The sequence below is a fragment of the Nicotiana sylvestris genome, chromosome 10 (assembly GCF_000393655.2).
Source record: "Nicotiana sylvestris chromosome 10, ASM39365v2, whole genome shotgun sequence".
Taxonomy (NCBI): Eukaryota; Viridiplantae; Streptophyta; class Magnoliopsida; order Solanales; family Solanaceae; genus Nicotiana; species Nicotiana sylvestris.
In genome coordinates this window covers 95,922,790-95,945,991 of record NC_091066.1, presented here as the reverse complement: position 1 = coordinate 95,945,991, position 23,202 = coordinate 95,922,790, and the positions used below count along the sequence as shown (strand labels likewise).

At 38.0% G+C, this 23,202-nt stretch overlaps 1 pseudogene; it reads right to left on the bottom strand.

The window, feature by feature from the left end:
• Positions 1-250: 250 nt before the first annotated feature.
• LOC104242462 (ribonuclease J-like) lies at positions 251-14,927 on the bottom strand (annotated as a pseudogene).
• Positions 14,928-23,202: the final 8,275 nt, after the last annotated feature.

The following is a 23,202-nucleotide window of genomic DNA, read 5'->3' as shown; positions in this document are numbered from 1 at the left end:
CTACTCCGCTGATGCTGCATGATATATATACAAATAGGAACAAGTAATTCTGCCTCAAACTTTTGGAATAAGTATTAGTCATCACACTGATATCTACGTCTTTCTCAACAATCCTTCTACGGTCATGAATTTTAGTTTTTTTTTTCAGTTTCTTTATTTATATAACTACTGTTTGTGTTCATAGTTCTGTCTTAATTTCTTTAGCGATGTTTTGTTCGTTGAAGTATTAGAAACATTGAATAGCTGTGACTACTTATAATTTCGGGGCGGGGGGAAGCTGCCATACATAAACAGTGTAGTGAATCACTCGTATGATTACTAATGTATAACCATTACAGGCCCCAAAATAAAGAATACACAAAATCTACCTTCAAACCCTCAACAAGTTCACATTCATTTTCTACCCTAATGCCATCTCTAACATTCTTGCTTCAAACACCAGGCTGCAGATTACTAGCATGGGAATGAAGAGAGGTGCCAGCACAATGATGCAGCCCTAGTCCACATTCTATGTTTAAGGCGAGTTGGACTCGTTTGGAACAATCTCATTGCTGACATCCCACTATTGAAGAATTGCCTCGACAAGCACTAGCCTCAAGTACAATGTCATTCATTTCAGAGACAAGATGTTACTAATGTCCGCAAAGTAAGCAACTTTTTCCTGGCTCTTCTTATCATTCTTGCTTGCCTATTACAGAGCGGCAAAAGCTGTTATAATTACCTACATATAGCTTAAGAGAGCAAGATATTTTTACAAACTAATATGTGGTTCTAACTTAAGTTTTTTTTTTTTTTTTTTTTCAAAAGGTTTGGTTCTAACTTAGGTTTTCTACCCTTTTTCCTTATAACACAGCAAAAATAAGGTATGGTCTCTATTTCACTTTTTAAGCCCGAACAGAGCAGACATCTATAGCTAATCCCCAGAACTTGTTCCAAAAAGGATCATTCCAATGAAGCTTAAGAATGCTATCGACCAAGTAATGGAACAGTGTAATCAGTGGCGGAGCCACCTTATAGGAAGGGGTGTCAAATGACATCCCTTTGCGGGAAAATATACTGTGTAGATAGGTAAAAAAATAAATTATATGTATATATACTATGTATTGACTCCCCTTAATTTCCTGGTATGTTTACTTTTATATATTTTGACACCCGGCTCCGCCACTGATGGAACTACAAATGAACTCAACATAGAAGGATAAGGAAAATAACACACCTCATATTTTTTAACTTGAGAAGCCCACTGAGATTTACACTGTGCAGGAGTCCGATTGATTCCACCAGACACTAATCTTGAAGATATCTCTTCCCAAAGTGCCATCCGTCCCCGGACAACCTGAAACCTGCCGTGGAGTTCCCCCCGGATTTTAATCAATTTCTTAACCTCTTCAGGTTTCCATCTGTTCCTCTTCAAAGGTTTTGAAGATTGCTACTTAGGCTCTAGCAAGTTTGAATCAAGGCCGACGCTCACTTTTCTGAACATTTCTTCAGATCCCGCTTGTAACAAATCAGCAGGCCTGCCTTGTTGTAACTGATCTACTGGTGATGATGTCATATCTGACATATTCTCACCGGAAAAGAAATTATCCTGTGAGTTTGAACTTGAAGTAATTGCCTCCTCATGCATAAATCTCTCAACACATATCACGTGAAGGAAAAGTCATGAAGAACACTCACTACAAAAAGCATTGGATTCATAAGACCTAATCATTATTACAAGATGAGAATAGAAACATTGAGTCTACTACTATAAAATATCTACCCCTAAAGAAAATGTCTTCTCTAGAAGATAAATATATTGCAGACCGAGAATACATTCAGAACTTAAATCTGTTTACTGGCCAAGTCAAAATAAGGAACTTTCACATGAAACAAAAGAGTGGGTCCGTGGAAAGATCATCTTCCTTTAGTTTCACACACTACGGGACTTATCATTAAAGCCCTTCTCACTACGTCAATATGCACATCAAAATTTGCATCAGATCCTCGCCTATGGTTACGTGATATGTGGTTTACCAACCTTTCATAATTGCAGTACAAATATTACGCTATCATCCATATAACTCTGTATAATCCTCTAATTCTACTCCTCGAAATTTCTATACCATACTATGAGTACCCCTGATTATGTGTCCAGTCTACCACACAAATCTCAAAAACAATTACATTAGCATCATGACGATGCGACAATGATGATGATGATGATAACACTAGTAATATTATTATTATTATTATTATTAATTATTATTATTATTATAATCGAAAATGGATTTAAAAAAAAATCCAATTGAGTTGCTATATCTAAATTATTTATTGATGATGAAGGGTATTACATTTACAATAGTCTAACATAATAAAAGGAAAAGAAGAAAAAGTAAAATAAAATATGAATACCTAATTACAGCTGTGAAACCATTCAAAAGGGAGTACTATTATTATGTTCATTGTTACAATTGTTGCTATCACTCTGAAAAGTTCAGCTGTTATCATTTTCAATCATAAACTATTCTGAGTTTCTAATAGAAGATGGTCAGAGGATAGAACTAGAATAAATCATAGAGTTAAAAAGTAATTAGGACCCGCTACGAAGTACTAAGAAAATAGGACTTTTGGCCTCAAAACTTAGCAGATTTTTTTTGTTTGATAAGCGTCGTGTCTGGTGCAGCTTGCGCACACCTCGACCAATTCCATGGGGTACCTGCTACCTCCCACAATCACAGGGGTAACTCTACCCATCAAGGCTTTTGGACATACGGGAAGAAATCACCTAGTATTTTTTGTCCTCCGCTGGGACTTATTGTCTAGAAACTTAGACAGAATAATTTCAAATTTATTATCTTGTAAAGAAAACAATGGGAACAGAACCTTTGACTTGCTGTTCTGCATCATTAGTTGGATAAGCATGGGCATTGCATTCTTCTGTGTTTGTTGCACTTGGCGGTCTTTTCCTCGGATCTCCATCCAACTCTTTTCTAAGCGCAGAAATACCAGAACAAACATCTGCCTTTCTAGAAAGTTTTCCATTGATCTCGTCTGCCAGGGCTCCTGCAGTTTTTTCTAAAGCAATGGCAATAACTTCAGGCTTTTTACAACTGTACTTCCTGACCATTTTTCTTAGAACTTCACACACAGTTCTTTCCATGTGTGAGAGTAGGCAATTCACAGGACAGCTTGACAATGCAGCATGTGCAGCTTTATGGAGTGCATACAAAAGTTTCCCCTTGTCGAGCCACAAGCAGCGTGTAGTAATTCTTATTTTTCCGTTCAAGGTTTTTTCTGCTATACTTTCTGTAAATTGAGGACGTAAAACTTCCATACTGCAGTCCAGATGTCTTACAAGAATCAGTGTCGCAATGTGGAGAAATCTGTGATTCAATGAGAGGTGATGAAGTTTACCTGACCACGATAAGACCATCAGATGCAATTCTTAGCCTCTCATCAACACAAAGTTCAGCAGCTGTACCCAATGCTTTGTCACCATCACTATACATCAACTGCAATTTGCTAACTGGATTACTGGCATCTCCTTAATTCTCAGAAATAGAAAACTAGTAGGCAAATATGAATGTTTCTGTCTGTATAAACTTGTGCGTGTGTGAGTGTGTGTGTGTGTGTGTGAGAGAGAGAGAGAGAGAGAACAAAACCTGCAAATTCTCCTTCCCTAGGGAAATGAATCCATTGGATAGAACTTTTCTATTCCTCAAATGTGAGATTCCAAGCATCTCTCCATTCTTGATGACCTATTTACACAATTACAACATAGGGCATTTTAACCAGATATCAATTGAGAAATAAGTGAAAATGCTTGGAAAGAAAGCTTGCAAAGCAACGGTTAAGACTACATATTTCTCCCCACGCGAATAATTCCCATGCTTGGATCACACCCCCCCCCCCCAAAAAAAAAAAAAAAACGCTACCTCAGGCTGTTAAAAACATTTACTTTAAAAGAATAAAAGAATGGGCTTAACCTACTTACATCACTGTGGAAAATGGATCCTGTAGTATCTTAAATGAGAGACACAAATAGGTTGGTCAGCTTGGTTTTATTTTGGGCACATAGAAAACAAGGTCATTAACTCAGTTAACATATTATCTTTAGGTAACATACATACACTACACACACACACATACCTAATGCTATTTGAGCAGATTAGTATTCAATCAGGGAAATTGTATGCACACTATTGGACATGCTCTTTTTTGGGACTAAAGTTGCCATTTTGTTTGGGATCTTAAATAAGCAAAACACATTTGAAGAAGAAAATTGTATATACACGGTTAGACATGCTTTGTCTCCAACAATATAGTTAGCTAAGATATAGGACCCTATGCTACATTCATTCCGTTTGGGGTTGACTTCCAAAACCTATTTTTACAATGCAAGACTAATGTCATCCATGGTTCACGCCAACCTCTAAACTCTGCAGGAGCCATTTTCTTCAGTTTCATATGGCACGGTTATGTTTTTCATGTTATTGTTTCCCTCCCTTGGGCTTTAGGCGTGATTACAAGATTTATTTAGATCAAGATACCAATTGGTTTAACTTGTTTAGAGACAGTCATCATAATTTTTTAGGCTCTTGTGGAAATAATTATAATATAACAATCAAACTGTATTTTGAAAAAACAGGAGAAATGCAATTCTTGAAAATCCAACAAAGAAAGTGCCAAAAGCAAACCCAAAGGAAGATATGCTTCATTCAAACATGATGCATTTGGCTTCAGTAGTGAGTATTCTAGAATAAGTAACGTTTCCCCCATCACCTCGGCATGATTATCTTGAAAAACACCTTTTAAAGCCAATGGTCTCTGCACTATTTGAAGGACTCGAAGTAAACAGAAGTAACAATCAAATATTGAACTAGAACCACATTACTTACAGCTGTGTGATGAATTCCAGTTGATCTCCCCAGTAATTCATGCTTTTTCAGGAACAAGAGTTCACCATGAATAGGAAGAAAATGTTGTGGTTTCACAATTTTCAGCACTTCTTCCTTCAAACAAGAAATCCAACATTAGAATTGTAGCTCAAATATTGAGCATGACACTGTAAAGGGGAGTAATATTATAATCGGTGGTGCAAGATAGAATTATGTCATGCACTAGTATGTTATGCGAAAAACTGGTATTCAAAGTAGTAATGGCTTTAAGAAGTTTGATACTACGTCTTTTCCCTAGTTTCTTTAAAAGTGAAAGGTGCACTTAATTGCCTTAAGAAGGTTTTTGCTTTTATAATGGTAGTGTCTGGGCTAGCTTGCACGCACCTCGACTATTCTAGTGGGTAACTTTGATCTCGCACCAGCACAAGTTCCGGGTAACTCTTGCCCACCAAGCCTTCAGAAGTTTGATGTCTTTTCCTTTGTTTCTTTATAAAGTAAAAGATGCACCAGACATATTGATTAAGCTTTCCCACTTTAATAGGTCAGTCTGCAGCAGCATAAGAACTTGCTATTCACGTCACCTTTAATGAACAGTGACCGCCTTTGCAGTTTCCCTTACACATCCACAGTTCTCTTCCTTCCCTCAATCATTCCCCCTCTCTTGTGACGATTTGAAGAGAGGATATACAAATGATGTCTATAAGCAGAAGAAGGCAAGTTTTGTTGCTTTTATCATCTCATAGCTACGGTGTTTATATCACTGTTTTTAAGTTGAGGGAATGACAGCAGGCTGATAAATAACACCAGCTAGATCAGACTATTCAAAATTTGCTTGCTCGTATTAGCAATATAACTTCAGAACCTAAGTCACATATATCATATATTATAGAGCAAAAGAAAAAACCATCATCATATGAGTCATCCTAGAGCAGTAAACTCAGAGAATAGAAACAAATAAGTCCTACAGTCTCGCATACAAAACTCCTCACATTCAGAACCACATACTAAAACCATGAAATCCAAAAATCGAAATCGAGTAACAGTCGAAGAAAAAGGACTCACCAGCTCCTCCCGATGAGTATGGCCAGATGTATGCAGCAGCTCATTCTTTCCCATCACAATTGTTGATCCTATATCTGATATACGGTTTAGCATTTTCATCACCCGAGAACCATTACCAGGAATCACCTATAAAAAGCATAGCTTATATGGAAATCTCTCAACATTTGCTCTAACTTTCTCCAAACATAGATGGATCTCTCTCTTGAATGACTCCAGAAAGAGTCTGAGAAGGCATTATGAACTTGCAGAAAATATGTTCTGAGGACCACCAGATAAACACAAAAAAGGATTTTTTTTAAGAAAAAGAAGGAACCTAAGTTACCAAATACTCCCTCTGTTTCATTTTATTCGTCTTACTTTGACTGAGCACGAAGTTTAAGAATATAAAGAAGACTTTTGAATCTTGTGGCCTTAAATTAAATGTGTATAGCAATACCAAAATACTGCTTGAATCTTACGGTCTTAAATGTGTCATGTCATTCATATAGCATTCCCATTTTGTGACACTTCTTTTTTTTCAAGTTCAAAAAATTGAAGTGTAGTTAAGGGTAAAATGGGAATGTTGAAATTGAAAACTTACTATGTAGAAAGAGACATTCTTTTTTGAACAATAAAAAGGAAAGAAAGACACAAATTGAAATGGAGGGAGTATTTTTTCCTTTATAACGATGGTTTGGGGCCACCTTTTCCACACCTCGACTATTTCAGATATATGCTACCTCCCACCAGCATAGATATCGGCTTACTCTATCCACCAAGGCTCGGGCAGATTTGGAAGAAATCATTTAGCATTTTTTGTCTTTGCTAGGATTTCAACCTTGGTCTCCCATGGTTTTCACCCACCTCATTGAGTGGTAGACCAGACCCTTGAGTGCCCCTAAGTTACCAAATATTGTTCCCCTGACTTGTTTGTCATTCAAGCAAAGGAAACAGTGCAAGTATACAAATGAAGATCTTTTCCTGTCAATTTCCCCTCGTGGTGCCTTATCACAAACGGGACCTGATTTGCATCTTTTCTTTATGTTTATTTGACTTTCCAATTTTTGTTTGGTTTTGGAAGGACAACCAGAAGAGTGATAAATTGTTTTTAAATACAATCAGACAGTGTTCGCAAGATCTCTCAAACTCAGATTCCGTGTCTTAAGACCAATGAAAAAACCGTAATGTTTTATCAACCGGAATCTTTAACAGCACATAGATGGATACATGTTATCTTGAGTTCTACAATACAATACCTTGGCTGAATACAAAATTATATCATCTTTGTTCAACTTGAGCGAATGACTACTGCCATAGGATGCAAGATTTAATGCAGCACGTGGTTCAGCCTGACACAAGAAGCATACTTACGCTATTTAATTAGTGACCGAAGCTTGCAAAGCCACCAGAAACAGCAATGCCACTTACTTGAGAGCCTGTTGTCCCTATCAGCAAACCTTTTGGGGCATAAGCATCAATATCCTCCACTTTCACCAGTAATTAGATGTGTATGCTTATAAGTGGGAAAGAAATTAGAATCAGATTTCAAGTGGAGATCAGGGCTAGAAGGTAAGACCTGGTTACTGAATCAAATGTCATTTCGAACTTCATACACTCCACATATGAGACAGTAATCACATACATATAATCTCCCCTGAGAGTGAGAATCAGTAGACAACTAAATGATCAAGGTAGCAGGAAGGCTAGAACTGTTACAGAATCAAAACCTAATGTCCACAAACACTTTGATATGCTCCACAGATTAGACAGTAATCGCAAAAATATAATTTGCCTTGAAAGTTACCTTTGTCCTCCCTCTCTTGTCAGACAATAGTTGGGCAAAGCAATATGGCCAGTTTATTCAAACCTCACTTGGAGAAAAGTTGACTGCATTTTTTTTATAACTAAGTTGACTGCATTTGGTATGTAGGAAAATATTTCTCACAAAAAATATTTTACTTGTAGAAATATTTGTTTGGATCATCTTCTAGTATGTGGTTGGATATAAAAGTAGGTTGGTAATCATATAAGGTGGAGGATATGGTTTTAAAGATAGTGTATTGGTGATATTGCTGAGTATTAAAGGTAGACAAAAATGTTTAAATGTTAGTTGAAGCAAGTGATATAGAGTAAGAGTCGGGATATTTCAAATGAAAATAACATCTGCACATAATCGACAACATTTTTCCTCCTTTATAGTTTGTCCCGGAAAAAATGACACCTTTCTATATTTAGAAATTATTTAACTTCAAACTATCCATTGTATAATGAGATGATTTAAAGCCAGAAAATGTATATGGCTTGTTCTAGACCACACGTTTCAAAAAATAATTCTTTCTTAAACTTCGTGCCTAGTCAAACACCATCACATAAAATGGGAAGGAGGGAGTAGTTGTTATTATTTTTACAGAAGATATCATAACCAAATATCAGAAAATGGTTTCATCAAGGAAAGCTTTTCTGAAAAAATGCATCTTGTCGTACCAAACACACTATAAGCTGATAACAAGGAAACACGACAAGAAGAATGAACCTCAATAAAGCGAAGTGCGATTTCTTAATTAGGAATTGCTAAGTAGTCCGATAGGCAAAAGTGTGTGATTTGGTTGCGTTCGCTGTTTAGCATAACATTCTGATTTCGCAAAAATACCTCATACTCGTATTATTATATCAGGTCTTCAAAAAAGATACCGCGTGCACAAAGTATGAATGATTAAACTATGACTGTAATGCTAGGAAGAAATACATGTTCATAGAATAAGCTTTACTGGGTTCATGTATGTGTACTCGTAGTCACACAAGTAATTAGAAATAAAAGTGTCATTTCTTTAACAACTTAAGCTTTTAAATGGAAGCAATTATCACAATAGAATCAATCAAACACTTGAATACATTTGCATATCTGTAATCCTTGCAATATTTAATTCTCAATACTAGAATTCCACATTAGTTGAGGAAATGGGTTGTTGTCTCCTTATATGGTCTTGGCCAATCATCATCTTATGAGCTAGCTTTTGAGGTCGAGTCGAGTTTAGCGAAGGTCCATTTCTTAACATGGTATCAGAACCAGACTCATCCCTATCTGCTATCCATATTTGTTGTCCACGCTTTGGTGTAACAAGGGATGTTAAGAGTTCTATATTGGTTGAGGGAACAAGTTTTTGTCTCCTTACATGGTTTTGGGCAATCCTCGCCTCATGTGTTAGCTTTTGACGTTGAATTAGGTCCATTTTCTTAACACTCATAACATTCTTGTACTATCTTCTCGTCATGGAGTATTTCGTATCCCATAAGTGAACGCTAACATCTATGGTGTAGAAGACACAAATGGACTAGTTAGCCTAGCAGTTGCTTTCCATAATTAGGCATGTCAATTGGCAATTTGGCATAACCAGCATATCAAACGCATGTTAGTGTCATAAGCAAGCAGACAAGAAATGTACTCCTACCCAAGGAGAGATGAATAAATAGAAAACTTAGTTAATTCCATCATCAAAGTTGATGGATCAAAGGTATGTCTCCAGTCAAAGGAGAGATGAAAAATAGAAACACTATCAACGTCCATTACCAGAGTTGATGGATCAATTGGTGCGTTCCCATCTTTCCATGCAGCGTCAATATATGTTCTCAATGACATGCCGACAAATACCTATTAAAAGATGGCATTATTGTCTGAATCTAAAAGCACGAAAGAAAATATGGCAAACAACTTTAGAAGATGGTGAAAACACAATGAACAAGAAATTTAATAGCTAAGATGAGAAAGCATATACCAGCTTTCTACCAGTCAAATCAGCTGCAGCTTTAACACTTCCAAGACGATGAATATTCGATACAAACTGAGTAGTAATAACCCTTCCTTTGGCAGCTGAAATATGTCTCAGCAACGAATCTGCAACTACAGTCTCACTGAGTGTTCTTCCAGGGGAAAGGACATTTGTCGAATCACTCATCATCTGAAAAGGAGTGTCCATCAAAAATATATGGAGCACATGAAAACCTTAAGAGATTGCAAACACAAACTAGTTGATGCATGCACAGTTCACAGAACAAATGATACCATTAAATGCAAACATAAAATACATACCTCTGCAAGCACTTCTGATAAGAACTAGAAAATTTTTTACTCACAAAATTCATAGTTATATGAAATAAGAGAGGATGCATGAAAGAGATTTTGTGCTCTAATAAATGTAACCGGAGGCCTATGATACTTACTACCTTTGAAGCAACTAGCGAGATGGTTTATGGCTTTCAACTAGAGAGCCTGCATAATCAAGTGAATGTGGAGTACTATATGTGCTCATGTTTAAAGTAAAGTCAATAGCAAAGACATCAAAGATGACTGTGTGCATAACACTACTCAGAATTTAAACTATTTCATCAAGTCTGTAGCATCAGTTATACAGAAGAGGATTTCTTCAAGTCTTTTAAGCAAATATGAATGAATACACTTAATAAGAGATATGACAACAATGAGAACACAATTATGCGATAGTTGCGCCTGAGTATATAAAAAGGAACACAACGGAGTTGATGGCCGAAAAGTTTAAAGCCAAAGAAAGTGGTTTTCTGGATCCAAGTTTCACTGCCACCTTTCATAACAAATTCTATGTGCTTTGCTCATGAAAAGAATTAGATTCACACATGAAGGAGCGTCTTGACGACATAATTAAGTAAATAAAATTGTACCGTCTCTAATAACTTAAAATCTAAAGTGATCAGACATTTCTATAAATAGATACAGTAAAATAGTAGTCCATTTCTTGTTGACTCTTTTACTTTTAAAGACCCTCAAAAATACAACAACAACAAGAAACCCAGTATAATCCCACAAGTGGAGTCTGGGGAGGGTAAAGTGTACGCAGACCTTACCCCATAAAAATAACGCAGGAAATTCACATGATATTTAGGAATTGTCAACTCCTTCCGTAATTCCCCTTCTCTTTCGTCTTTTGGGGAAAGGGAGGAGTTGCTGATAGAGAAAATTCATAAGCAAAAGAATTGTTCACCAAAAGTTAATCAGAGTAGAATGTATGTCTTGCCATTACACCTATTATTTCAGTAAGTTGAAGAGAGTCATTTGTGTCTAATTGGAAAGGTAAAATCCTTGCGCTTACCAAAGTAACTCCTTCTTTCGAGAGTTCCTCGAGGGCCTCACGATCAAAAACTTTCCCATCCAGTGGTGACTCATCTATCTATCAGACACCAAAAAAAAAAAAAATACATCAAGCTAAGATGACGATTTAAAAAGCAACCTGACTAAGGATGACCTGTGACAGGAACATGACCAAATACCTTCCAGTCGCCTGTGTGGAAAATGGTACCGTTAGCACAGCGTAGAACTAGTCCACTACAATCAGGAATAGAATGGGTAACCCTGATAGATTCTACCTCAAAGGGCCCAGCGGTAAATTTCCGTCTTGTTTTAAATTCCTTGAGCCTAGATGGAACAAAGATTCCAAACTCCTTCAGTCTTTTTTTAATTAGCTGTCGAAAGAGATATTAGTCCTCGAATAAGGTAAGCAGATATCGAAATGCAATTATGCCAATCAGTTGTTGATAAACGAAAATGAATATCAATGCTCCAATAAGTATGCAACAGTAGGTACAAGAGTCTTAATACTCGACAAAGCCAAATGACCTTTGCAGCTAAGGTGACAGCTTTTACCCACAGATCGACTGTATTTGATGACAATAACGATGAAAACAACAAGCAAGTCCAAGGCTTAGTTGGAAAGGGGCAACGGGAAACAAAAGAAAGAGCAATACTACGCATAAAAGGGAAGGAAGAAGGAAACAGAGTCATAGAAAGGGAGAAAACAGGGGAAAGTATGGAAGAACTAAAACAAGCAGAACAAGAGTGTACAGAAAATAAGAGAAGGAAATCCAGTAATTGAAATTTCCCTTTTCCTGGTTGGTAGGACAAGCAAAACGAATAATTTGTTTTATGTTGTTTAGTTAGGAAGGAGAAAATACAGAGTTGCACTTTGTCCAGAGATCTTCTCATTTCCCCTTCAAAGTAGAAGATAAGTTTACAGGTTGGGTTTTGGGCTTTTGGCTGCTGAATACCACATAACACTTGCATGCAAAGGCTATGATACCAAGTAAATCATAACATTATTATAACAAACCTGCATTGTGAATGATGATGCAAAAATCGGTGTCTGTGAATCCAGTGCAGGGATTACCTGTTTAGATAGCAAAAGGCTCAGTGAGAACAAGATGTGCAAAGAAAACCATATAGGAGTACTCAAAAATTATACAAAAGGAACTGGAACACCACAAAAAAATTTTAAAACACCAAAAAGGCTAACTGCCAAAGAAGCGAGATCACCAACAGGGAGGTGAGGCAGCAAATATATGGTGAGCTAAACCTATCAAGAAAGGACTTTTTTAGAAAAAATAGAGCTCTAGACAAATAAAAAAGGGAGAGCTCTTAAAGAATCTGAGTATCCAACTTAAAACCTTTAGATGATGGGTGAAATAACCAGAGATCAATATAGCTCTTTCAATGCCTTTATATACCTGATGTGGGATATTATATATCTCGAACACCTTCCTGCACGTATTTCCAGTGTTGGGTTCATATGCATACTTTAACAACTTTAGTAGATCCAAAGGTTCGTTCTAACAACATGTGAAAAACTCAGTGTCCAGTCTAATAACTTAAAGAAAGGATAGGGACATCCAAGACAATTACAAAACCTTTTGAATATCCTATATAATGTGGACACTGATATTCAGAAAGCATCACTATTATGATTTGATTCTTTAACCTTTGATATAGCGCATAAGCAAATTATCACTACTTCATCCTACTGACCCCAGGACTACTGGAATATCAATACCATATCTATGTGACCAGACCTCGCAGCTTATGAGGACCACAATTTATTTAGCTGGCTGCACCCCTGCGGTTATAAAGGCAGGATAGCCAGAAAAGAAAGAACTCGAGTAACTAGAAAAAGTGCACTCTGCTGTTAGATGCAAGCTTCTAGAATTGACTGTATAACATGTAGATAGCAGTAAAACTGACATCAAGCTGTACTGTACCCATAATTCGACATCAGGCCTTACTTAAAACTATTAGATGACAGACTTGTCTTCAGTTCTCTTAGTAAGATTTTTTTTTAAAAAAAATTCCTAATTGGATTCTTGTGGACCCCATATGTGCAGTCTATCAGTATAGTATAACAATATCTATAGAATCAGAGTGAAGACTTTACCCAAGGCAACGCGCCAATGTGATCTTCATGTCCATGGGTTATGATAACTGCTTCAATCTTGTGGTTCCATTTTTTAATAAAAGTTGTATCGGGAATAATCTTCTGGACACCAAGATCATCATCGCTGAATAGCATGTCAGAAAAAATCCCAGGTTTATCCATGCGGAACAGACAAGTAACTGAATTACAAAAACACATGCAGCTACAAGATCAATGAGAAAGAAATGTTTCAAACAGATTTTTTTCAGTAAAAGCTCTCAATTCATATGTAAAAGCATACAGCAGCTTTAAGCAGGAATTACTATGAAAGTTAGGTAAAAGAGTAGAGGAGTTTTGACGGTTATCAAAAAAAGTGTAAAGGAGCTTTAAGTGGGAATTACTATGAAAGATCCTCCCTCATAAAATAAGCCGCTACACCAGGAAGAGTCATGATAGAAGATTCAGCAGGATTATGCAAGCGGCCATAGTATTAAATTGTTGAAAGTTGCACCACAGACCACTTTCCAATACTTACCCTGGGAACATTACTCCAGCATCGATAAGAATATATCGATCATAATTACCAACAAGCATGCAATTCATCCCAATTTCTCCCAGACCACCAATAGGAAGAACACGTAAAGGCGGGCCATCAGAGCCCTCATAAAATTGTTCAATCCTTCGTTAGACAGAGTCGTCAATACTTCTTCCTGCCCCCTCAAGTTTTGCAGGTATTTTATGGGGGCCTTTAGATCCACGCACGCCTAAAGGACAGCAGATGTGAACAATAAGTGGTAAAAACAAATTCACTAATCAAATCCTGAAGGATGCACGAAAAAAAGAACAAGAAAGAAAGCAACTGGATTTGTATAAACGAGTGAGCATATATGCAAGAACATATTTCCAGGCAATGCTAAAAAAGACATAGTACATATTCATGTGTGTCAGTGTGTTCTTATGGAAACAAGAAACCCACAGATCTTAACAGCAGAAGATCTGTGGAAACAAGTATATCTTTTTCTTCGATAAGGTAAAGTATTTAATTGACAAAGCAGTACCTTCTTGGTACTGCTGATAGTTCAGGACTCCAACAGGTACTACAGAAAAAACAGAATCTAGCAAGCCCATAAAGTCAGATATCCTAATAACAGTATTTTCTCTACGCCAACAAAACAAGTTCTGAAAACATCTGAACTTTACAAAGGCAATCACCCCCTCCTATCCTCTCATGCCATACAGTCCACATGATGCATACGGGGATTAATTCCCAAATCTTGTTCATTCTTCTTTCTATGTTTTGTCCTTGCCAGCAGTGCAGTAAATCTTTAAAGCTCTATGGCATCACCCAATCAACACCAGATACTTTTAGGAATATGGACCAGATAAACCATGTTTGTTTATAGTGCAACAGTAAATGGTTAACAGTTTCAGCAGAACCACCCAAACAGTGGCGGAGCCACCTTAGGCTAAGGGATGTCAATTGACACTCCTTCGCCGGAGAAATTACACTGTGTAGCCGAGTCACAACTTTATTTTTATGTATATATACTTTATGTTGAACCCCCTTAACTTTGTGTGTTTACTCCTTTATAGTTTGGCACCCCTTAGTGAAATTATTGCCTCCGCTACTGCACCCAAAGCATGCTACTTTGGTTGAAGCTTTCGATTTAAACTGCATTTTCCAGCGCCAAAGTCTCTCAGATTCATGAGTCTGTTCTTCTAACAGTTGATAGCAACTTCCTCCAGCTCCAACCATCTGTCCTTTAACAGTCCCACGTCCGACAATCTGGTTTTCCATTACTAACAATAGTTTCATGTTATTTCAATTATCTCCCCACAAGTTTACTATATGTTTCCTCATAGTCATAGCCCACTCCATAAGGAGAGTTTACAGGCTTAGGATCCCAAAATCCCTTTCTGCCATACTTAAAAGAAAAAGGAAAGTATTATAAAAAACACAACCAAAATACTAGTCAGGAAGTTTAAATCGAAAAACACTTGTACGACTAGTATATCTTAGTAGTAGTAGTACTAAATTGCCAGTTTCATTGCTGAGAGAATTAATAGTTAAAAGCAAAGTAAACAGGTTTCCTTCCGTCGCAGAAACCGGCCAAGTTCCATGTGCATCAATTCTCATTACTTAAAACTTATACTTGAAGATAAGAAAAGAAAGTCCCAATGAGAATGTCACATACCTATATTAGTAGAGGAGGGCACAGAGCAAGAAATGTATCGATTGTTAGGGTTTAATTGACAACATAGTTTGTAGGGACCGAGTGAAATAGAAGTATTTTTGGCCAAAAATTGAGGTGTTTGGCCAAGCTTTTGAAAGGAAAAAAAGTGCTTTTGAGTAGAAGCAGAAATAATGGCATGAGTGCTTTTGAGAAAAATATTAGAAGCAATTTTTTAAAGCTTGGTCAAACACTAATTGTTGTTCAGAAGTACTTTTCAAACTAATTAATCAAATACAAACTGTTTCTTACCAAAAGTATTTTTGAGAAAAAAAATTCTCAAAATAAGCTAATTTTTGTAGCTTGGCCAAACGGGCTATTAAATGGTTTATTGCTTTGCAGAGATTGAAGGGGAGGAATGAATAGAGATGTGACAAAAGGGGTTTGCTGAATTACGAAATATCTTTCTTATCCTATTGGCTTCTACACCTTTTTTTTTCTCCTCCACTATAAGCACTAGTGCCAGTTTGGCTTACGGTATCTCCAACCTTTACCTTATTTTTGGTCCTCATAATGAGAATTTTCCCATTTTGGGAACAATTTACTCCGATCATTCTCTCATTTTTTTCCCAAAAAGAGAATATTTTTTTTTATATTCTTCTCTCTCTTCTATATTATATTATTATCTTTTATTTCAATTTTATTTTTTAATTTCCATTAAATAAATTTCATCTTTTATTTTCATTAATTTGTAATTTCCATTAAAACAATTTTATAAAATTTTAAATAATATAATTTGTAAGCAATTATTATAGATTAACTAATAATTCAAATAAAAGTGAGATCATTGGGATACAAGATTAATTAAATACATATTACATAACGATAAAATTCATTCAATAGTCAATTTCAACCTCTAGTTTTCTCCCATAAATGATCTATTAATGCATTACGAAGTGCAAAATGAGCATTTTTGTCCTTAATTCTTCTATGTCGAGCTAAAAATTCTTGAAATCGTTGATTTTCATCTACTGCCATTTCTACTATTGAAGGTGGACCTTCCAAATCATCTTGAATTGGTGCATTAAGATCACGGACATTCCAATTTTAATGTATTTTTATTTAATGTATTTTCAATTTTTATTTTTCAATATTAGCAACATCTAATATTTTATATTCGCACCTTTCAATTTTAGCAACATTTAATATTTTATATTTACACTATTCATTTTTTAAGATGATTATATATTTTTGTACAATTATAACTTATAGTAAAATTAACTTATAATTTTACATAAAAATAATAAATGCACAAAAATTAATGTATCATAATTATACGCCAAAGTTAAGATGTAAAATTAATATTATAAAAATATTACATAAACATAATTAGGTATATATAAAGAGATAAATTAAAAGAGTTAAATAATAAAATAATAATAAACAAAGCATGAATAGTAATGGAGAAGATGAATAGTGTACCCCATATTTGAGGGAACACTATTCATTTCCCATTTTGCGGGCAAAAATGAGGGAGGGTTGGAGCTTCATTACCCTAAAAGTTGCCCCCATTATGGGGAAATGGGGTAAGATTGGAGATGGTCTTAGCTGATTTAGAGTAGCTGATAAGCATTAGGTGTTTAAAAACATTTTTAAGTGTTGAAGCTGATTTAAAAAAATAAGTAATTACGTGTTTGGATAAAAGTGCTGAAATTAATAATATGTAGCTGAAGAACTGGGTATACGAAGAGTTTTGTTTTAAAAAGAAGTATTTTAGGGATAGAATAGTAAATATTTTGGTCAAACTTAAAGTTCTTATAAGCTTAAATTTGATAAGTTAGGGGAGACCAACTTATGGATTTTGGCTTATTTTTGGCTTATAAGCACTTTTAATTTTACCAAACGCGTAGATAAGCCAAAAAATACTTATAAGCCAGTTTGTCCAGCTTATAAGCTTAGTCAAACACCCTCCTAGTATTTCAAAAAAAAGTCATTCACTCCGCTAATAGCTTGTTTAGCTCAGCTTATTTTAAAAATTATTTTTTAAAAAAATGTTTTTATTGAAAAACAGTTTGTATTTGTCTAATCAATTTGAAAAATATAGTTTCATACTCAAAATTTGATCAGCGGTGATACCATTATGCATATTAAATACCTTTTGTATAGGCACCCGATAATCATAAGCAACTTTAAGCATTTCATACGTAGAATTCCACCTAGTACAAACATCTTTTGAAATTTTTCTGTATGGAAGTTCAGCACTAGCACATTGTTGTTTAAACTCACGAATTCTACTCGCTTTATTAGCACGAAAAATATAGTCGCAAACATGTTGCATTGTAACGACCCGGCCGGTCATTTCATGATTTACCGCTCCATTTTCCTCATTTCTGCTTCTTACTGTCTTGTTCGGCTGTATTATGTATTATCGGGTTAGTTGGCTCGTGTTCGGAGAGGTTTTGGTAAGGTTTGAGACACTTAGTCTCTTTTGAGTAAGCTTAAGATGAAAAAGTCAACCGGATGTTGACTTATGTGATAAAGGGATCGGATGTGAGTTCCGATGGTTCGAATAGCTTCGGGAGGTAATTTGTGACTTAAAAGCGTAATCGGAATGTGTTTTGGAGGTCCGGAGTAGATTTAGGCTTGAATTGGCGGAATTGGAATTTTGGCGTTTTCCGATTGATAGGTGAGATTTTGATATAGGGGTCAGAATGGAATTTCGGAAGTTGGAGTAGGTGCGTTGTGTCATTTTGTGAAGTGTGTGCAAACTTTTAGGTCATTCGGATGAGGTTTTGATAGACTTTTTGATTGAAAGTGGAATTTGAAAGTTTTAGGAATTCTTAGGCTTGAATCCGACGCAAATTTGTTGTTTTGAGCGTTTCGAAGGTTGGAATAAGTTTGCATGATATTGTGGGATATGTTGGCATGTTTGGTTGAGGTCCCAGGGCCTTGGGTGAGTTTCGAGTGGTTAAACGGACCATTTCATGTTGGAGGATATTGCAGAAAACTGTTGTTGGTGTTGCATGTTTTTGACCTTCGCGTTCGCGATGCATGTCCTGCGTTCGCGAAAGATTGGGATGTGAGGCTGTGAAGTTGTCCTTCGCGTTCGCGAAGGTGGTCCTACGATCGCGAACAGTTCAGATCAATGGTCATCGCATTCGTAAGGGGTTAATCGTGTTCGCGTAGAGGAAAGGTGAGCAACTAGGTCCAGGTTGATTTGTTCTTCGCGTTCGCGGGTGGGTAGCCGCATTCGCGATGAGTTGTGAAGCTAAGGCTTCGCGTTCTCAATGAAGGGAAAATGGTAAACTTAAGTTTGTGCTTCGCAAACGCGAGGCGTTGACCGCGTTCGCGAAAAAGGATTTTGAATAGCTGGGCAGAATGTTTTAAAAGGCCATATCCGCGATTTTTGGTCTAAGTTTCACCATTGTTGGGCGATTTTAGAGCTTTTTGAGGAAGATTGAAGAGGGACTCAAGAGGAAACACTTGGAGGTAAGATTTATGGACTTAATACTCAATCCTAATATGGTTTCTACCTAATTAATCATGGAATTTGTGGAATTTAAGCCTAAAAATTGAAAGTTAGGGCTTGGAAATTGGAGACATAAATCTAGGGATTTTAGGGTTGGATTTTGATGTATTTGATATGTATGAACTCGTGGGAAGACAAGGAGTTTATCGGTGTAATTTTTATCGAATTCCGAGACGTGGGCCCGGAGGTTGGGTTTGGTTAATTTCGGGATTTGTGTTGTAATTTGATTACTTTCGGATGGTTATGTACTGATTTTGGTTAGATTTGGAGCATCCAGAGGCCGATTCGAGAGGCAAGGGCATCGCGGGCTAGAGTTTGGACCAGATAGAGGTAAGTAATGATTGTAAATGCTGTCCTGAGGATATGAAACCCCGAATTTCACATCGTAGTGCTATTGGAGATTGTGACTTAGTCACATTGGAGATTGTGACTTAGACACACACACTAAATGACGAGCGTGGGGTCATGCACCATTGGAGATTGTGACTTAGTCTGTCCCATATAGTTGCTTAAACTGATTGAAAATTGTTTGCTATCATCATGTTTTGGGCTGAATACCATATTTAGGCCTCGTGCCAACTGTTTTGGACCCTTAGGGGATTTTTACTACTATTCCTCACTGTTTTGACTTCATATTTGTACTCAGTCATGCTGTATTTTACTATTTTCACAACTCAGCCATATTTACTCTATTTTGATATTTTAAATAATATTTTAGGCTGAGCATCATATTTTACTATTGCCCGAGTGGCTTGTGAGATTCTGACTGAGTAAGGTCGAGGGCCTGTGTTGTGAGGATGTTGTGGGATCGGGCTGCGCGCCGCAGCGATATTGTTTTGATTCATGATTATGAGGCCGAGGGCTTGAGTTGTTATGCTACGAGGTGGCTTGATATGAGGCCAAGAGCCTGTTTGATTATGCCACGAGATGGCTTGTTATTGCGCTTGGGCCATAAGGGGCTTCTCTCGGAGTCTGTACACCCCAGTGAGCACGGGTGCCCAGTGTGATATGTGATATAGCCCGAGGGGCTGATGTTGTTCCATGTTATTGCCCGAGGGGCTGATACGAGTGATTGTGAGATAGCCCGAGGGGAAGATTTTTGGTATCTATCTTTTCTCCCTATTTTCATTCACTCGTTGAACTATTAAAAGATGTTTTAAAGAGATTTTCACTGAACTAAGGTGTTTTTACGAGCTTTCACTATTTTATTGCATTGTATTGGTTTTATACTGCCTCGTTGTAGCATTTTGTTGTGTTTTACGTTTTTTCTTATCGCTCAGCTGCCTTTACTTTTATTACTTACTGAGTTGGCATATTCACATTACTCTTTGCACCTTGTGTGCAAATTTAGGAGTCTTGGCTCACACTAGAGAGGGTTGATTGCTTCCAGCAGGCTATTCGGAGTTCACTAGGTAGCTGCTCGATATTCGTAGCTCAATGCTTCTCCCTCCTATCTTTACTTTCCTTTGTACTAGCTCTGTAATAGACTATGTAGTTTTTTTCATACTCTTAGACGAATGTTTAGATGCTCATGACTGGTGACACCCCAATGTCGGGTTGTGTTTGTTTCCATATTTGTTCTATTTCACTCTATTTTGGGATTTATCACTTATTAATGACTTGATTATGAATTATTATAATTGTTAATTGGCTTGGGGGTTTGTGTCAACTGGCCTTGTTTCACGATAGGTGCCATCACGACCAGGTCTGGTTTAGGGTCGTGACAAGTTGGTATCAGAGCCTATGTTACATAGGTCTCACGAGTCATGAGCAGGTTTAGTAAAGTTATGCGGATCGGTACGGAGACGTCTGTATTTATCCTCGGGAGGCTGCAGAACCTTTAGGAAAAACTTAATATTCTTGAAATTCTTGTCGTACGAATTTGTTGATCCGAGTACTAAACTTCTGTTATTTTATTCTCTCACAGGTGGTGAGGACACGTGCTACCAGTCAGGATGGACGACCACCAGTTGGGGCCACTAGAGGCCGAGGATGCGGTCGAGGACGTAGTAGTGGAAGGGGTGTAGCCCGCACAGCAACTAGGGCATCACCTACAAATCCACCAGCCGCCCCAGTTCATGATTAGGTCCTAGTTGTAGACGCTCCAGCAGCACCAGCTCAGGCACCAGCTATGCCCATTGTGATTTTGGGTCTTTAGGAGGCCCTGGCCCAGATTCTATTAGTATGCACTGGCCTAGCTCAGGCGGTCTCAGTTACTACAGCTGCAGATACCTCTCAGGCCGGGGGAGGCACTCAGACTCCCGCCGCTCACACACCTGAGCAGGTCGTGCAGGGACTTCAGATACCAGGGGCACCTCCAGCCCAGCCAGTTGCAGTTGTTCAGGACTATGTAGCTCTTGTTATGCTAGAGGACGAGCAACGCAGGTTGGAGAGGTTTGGTAGACTTCAACCTCCGACTTTCAGTGGTGCAGAGGGCGAGGATGCTCAGGGTTTCTTGGACAAGTGTCAGAGGATTCTTCGTACAACGGGTAATCTGGAGACCAGCGGGGTCGCTTTCACTACTTTTCAGTTTTCTAAAGTTGTCTTCACTTGGTGGGAGGCTTATGAGAGGCGTAGGCATGTGGGTGTATCACCCTCACCTGGCAGCAGTTCTCCATTCTCTTTTTGGAGAAGTATGTGCCACAGTCTCGTAGAGAGGAGCTACGTAGGCAGGCATAGGCAGTTCGAGTGGTTGCATCAGGGAGATATGACTGTGACACAGTATGAGATGAGGTTCTCGGAGTTAGCTCGTCATGCTATTTGGTTGGTTCCTACAGAGAGAGAGAGGATTAGGAGGTTCGTTGATGGCCTCACGTATCAGCTTCGAATTCTTATGACCAGGGAGAGGGTGTCTGGTGCTACTTTTGAGGAGGTTGTTGACATTGCTCGCAAGATTGAGTTAATTCGTCGCCCAGAGTGAGATGAGAGGAAGGCCAAGAGGCCTCGGGGATCTGGTAGTTATGGTGGTGCTCCTTTGAGGGGTCAGTTTCAGCACGTCAGAGGCCGTCCATTTAGACACGCTCAGTAAGTTCGCCCAGGTTATCGTGGGGCATTATTAGGTCATGGTTCTCGTTCTCATCAGGGTTATTCATCACTCAGTGCCCTTCTAGCCCAAAGTTCATCTCTTGCTCCATCAGTTCAAGGCTCTTCTATGACAGGTGCATCTGCTAGTCATTCCGGTGCTAGGGTTCACTTTAGTCCCCGTCTCCAGCACCAGGGAGTTGCTATGAGTGTGGAGAGTTAGGTCAAATGTGGAGGCAGTGTCCTCGTTGTGTTGGAGGTTCATCTCAGCAGAGGAGTTAGCCATCGGCTTTAGCGCCAGTTACTTCACCCCCACCCACCCACCCAGCTATGGGTGAGGTCAGTCAGCTAGGGGTCGCCCTAGAGGGGGAGGTCGATCAAGTGGCGGTCAGGCCCATTTCTATGCACTCCCAGCTAGACCTAATGCTATTGCTTCAAATGTTGTGATCACAGGTATTGTCTTAGTCTGCCACCGAGATACCTCTATATTATTTGATCCCGGTTCCACTTATTCTTATGTGTCATCATACTTTGCCCGTTATTTTGGATACGCCCTATGAGTCTCTTGTTTCATCTGTTCGTGTATCTACTCTGGTGGGCGATACTATTGTTGTAGACCATGTGTACCAGTCATGTATGGTGACTATTGGGGGTCTTTAGACCCGAGTGGATCTTTTGTTGTTTGTATGGTGGACTTTTATGTTATATTGGCCATGGATTGTCTATCTCCGTATCGTGCTATTTTGGACTGTCATGCTAAGACAGTGACATTGGCTATGCCGGGTGTGCCACGGATTGAGTGGCGAGGTTCGACTGATTATGTTCCCAGTAGGGTAATTTCATTCTTGAAGGCCCAACGTATGGGTGGGAAGGGTTGTCTTTCTTACTTAGCCTTTGTGAGGGATGTCGGTGCAGATCTCCTAGTATTGATTCTGTTCCTGTTGTAAGGGATTTTCTTGATGTGTTTCCTATAGACCTGTCGGGCATACCACTGGACAGGGATATTGATTTTGGTATTGATCTAGTGCCGGGCACTCAGCCCATTTCTATTCCACCGTATCATATGGCTCCAGCGGAGTTGAAGGAGCAGCTTTAGGAACTCCTTGATAAGGGGTTTATTCGGCCTAATGTGTCGCCTTGGGGTACATGTTCTATTTGTGAAGAAGAAGGATGGAACGATGAGGATGTGCATTGATTACAGGCAGTTGAACAAAGTAATAATCAAGAACAAGTATCCTTTGCCTCATATCTATGATTTGTTTGACCAGCTTCTGGGAGCAAGAGTGTTCTCCAAGATTGATCTCCGTTCAGGTTATCATTAGTTGAAGATCAGGGACTCGAATATTCTTAAG